General features: G+C 47.5%; 1 protein-coding gene across 1 annotated transcript in view; it reads left to right on the top strand.

Annotated features, from left to right (window-relative positions):
- ARID2 (AT-rich interaction domain 2) overlaps positions 1 to 2,900 on the top strand; it is a gene marked incomplete in the record, with an annotated part of 2,057,481 nt that overhangs the window by 52,100 nt on the left and 2,002,481 nt on the right.

Consider the following 2,900-nt stretch of genomic DNA (forward strand, 5'->3'; position numbering starts at 1 on the left):
GTACTTTTGGGGTCTTTCCAGTTGCTGCAGGTGTCTGGTAAGGTACATCCCAAAAGGAGCATTGTACTCAATTATGGGCCTGATGAGGGATGAGTAAAGAGGCACAATGACCTCCCCTGATCTAGATGTGAATCCCTTCATGATTAGGTGGGCTATATAAAATGTTTTTCTAACCACTTTGGCCACGTGGTTGTCAAATGAGAGATTGCTATCAACTTGGGTCCCCAGGTCCCTTATTACTACTTCTGTACTTAATGGATTACCACCTATGTGCTAATTTGTGGGCACTTTGTTTTTGCCAAAGGGGATGACTATACACTTTTTGGCGTTTAGCTTGAGGCCGTGGCTCTGGCACCAGTTGTCTGTTTCTATGAGGCCCTTTTGGAGGATGTTTGTGTCGGCTGGAGAGTCGATTATGGCGCCCAGTTTGCAGTCATCTGCGAACTTGGTCAGCCACAGTCCTTCCGTGTTGGCCTGTACCTCCGAGAAATGTATACCGAACAAGAGAGGTCTCAGGACTGAGCCTTGTGGGACGCCACTTGTAACTGGTTTGGAGTCTGACATGGCTCCAGCAATTCTAACCATGTGGGTTCTGTCCTTGAGCCAGTTTGCAACCCATCTAGTGACATAGGGTTTATATTTAAGCTGGTGAGCTTATCTATAATGCCCGAGTGGGGTATTGTATCGAAGGCTTTTGCGAGGTCCAGGTAGGCTGTGTGGACCACCTTCCCCTCGTCAATGGCCTTGGTGACTGTTTCAAAGAAATCAACCAGGTTTAAGAGGCAGGATCTGCCCTTAACAAAGCCGAAGTGGGTAGGATCCAGTGTCTGTAGGTCCCCAATATCTTTATTTATGAGGTCCATGATTATCCTTTCCATAGCTTTGCAGACCAAGCTAGTCAGGCTTATGGGGCGGTAGTTTCCAGGATCCGTTGAGGCACCACCTTTGTGGAGAGGGACCACAGTTGCTGTACGCCACTCTTTGGGTACATATCCTGTAAGTAAGGCTGAGATTGAACAGTAGTTTTATGTTTGGGTTTAGCTCTTCTTGGAGTTCATGTAGGATGCAGCCCGGGACACCGTCTGGTCCCATTGATGCTGTGTTTTTTGCTTTGGAGAGGGCGGCTCTTGCCTGAGCATCCAAGATGTCAGGGGGGCAGCACTCTGCTCGAATAGATATTTGCCCTTTTGGTGGGGAGGGAGGGGAGAAGTTTGCGCTGAACCTGTCAGCTAGGATGTTGGCAATGTCTGTGGGTTCGGTGTATTTTTTGTCATTTTGGACTAATTCTGAGCATATCTGGGAATTACCACACAGGTTCCTAACATAACTAAAGAAAGCCTTGTGATTATCCTTAGTGTCCTGTGCAATTTTTCTCTCGAAGCTGGCCTTAGACGATTTTATGAGTGCCCGTAGTTTTTTGCTAATACTGATCAGAGATGCCTTCCCTTTTTGGAATTTTGCTCTCTCATTTAGTAGCTTCCTCCTTCTATTGTATAGCTTGTTTATGGCTGGGGTCCACCAGACAGGACGTCTGCCTTTGGAAGATTGGGTCTTGGTTTTATTTGGGATTGCATTCCTGAAGGTGTTCATAGAATGCGTTTATAAAGGATTCTGCAGTCTGGGCCGTATTTTCCACAGGCCCGGGGGCTTTGAAGGATTCCACCTCAGTTTTGAGGAGTGTGAAATTTGCTTTAGAGAAGTTTTTCACTGTGGTTTTCTGGGCAGGGGGTGGTGTCGGGATGTGAACATCCAGTGAGATTAGTTTGTGGTCTGATCTTACCAGTGAGGGATACACTTCTGGTCTGGAGCATAGAGTCCCCATGTTGGTGATGATCAGGTCCAGTATGTTTTCCCCTCTTGTGGGAGTGGTAACAAGTTGTTCCATAGCATTTGAGTTTATAAATTCTAGGAACCTTTGGGCTAGGGTGTTGGAGCTAGAGTAATGCTCCCAGTCTATGTGTGGGTAGTTGAAGTCACCCAATATAATGGTGTTTGGAGAGACCTTCATATTTTCCAGTGTTCTCATGAAGGCAGAGTGGGGTTCCTGGGTTAGGGAGGGTGTTCTGTAGCAGGCTATAAACTGGAAGGCAGTTTTACCCACTGTTAGCTGCACATGGATAGTCTCTGATGCTTCGTGCTGTGCCACCAACCTGGAGGTGTGGGTATCTTTGACGAATATTGATACTCCCCCTCCTTTTGTGGGTCGGTCCAAGTTTTGGGGCTGAAAATCATGGTATGAGGTATAACCTGGTAGTGCTGGGGTGCTCTCGGGAGCCTTGAACCAGGATGTTCTTCATCTCACATTGCTGCAGTCCTTACACTTGGGTAGTCCGCTGTCCTCGGTCGGCCCGTATATCAAAGTATTAGGCTGACGTCGGTCAAGGCGCTTAAGACTGACATCAGGACGTTGGGGTACAAATGCGCATGACCGACGTCATATCCTCAGTCTTTTTTGCCGCATGGTCCGATGCAGAAGCAGCGTTGCAAGTGCCGTTTGGCGTTCTGAAATTTTTCAAATTCGGAGTTTCAGACCGAGTCAAAGTTGGCTAAGTACCCCGTTGGGGAATATTTTAGTTTTTTCTTGCCTCAGTGGTTTACCGGATGTCAGAAAAAGTGAATAACTGTATTTCTTGTGGGAAGCAGATACCGCATAGGGACTATCATACTTTGTGTATTCCTTGTTTGGGGCCTGAGCACGACGTTGTTGGGTGTCGCTTTTGTGCTAGGTTCAATAAGCGCACTATTAAGCGAAGGTTAGATTGTGCCAGGTTGGTCTTCGGGAAGCTGTGCAATTACAATATGCCGTCGGATGCTCCGACGCCCGCTTCTTCAAAGAAGCGCAAAGACAAAGCAGCTAAGCCCAGGCAAGAAGAGTCGTCCGTACCGGACGCCCGGTTCTT

The sequence above is a fragment of the Protopterus annectens genome, chromosome 2.part1 (assembly GCF_019279795.1).
Source record: "Protopterus annectens isolate FY-2018-M chromosome 2.part1, PAN1.0, whole genome shotgun sequence".
In the NCBI taxonomy this organism is placed as follows: domain Eukaryota; kingdom Metazoa; phylum Chordata; order Ceratodontiformes; family Protopteridae; genus Protopterus; species Protopterus annectens.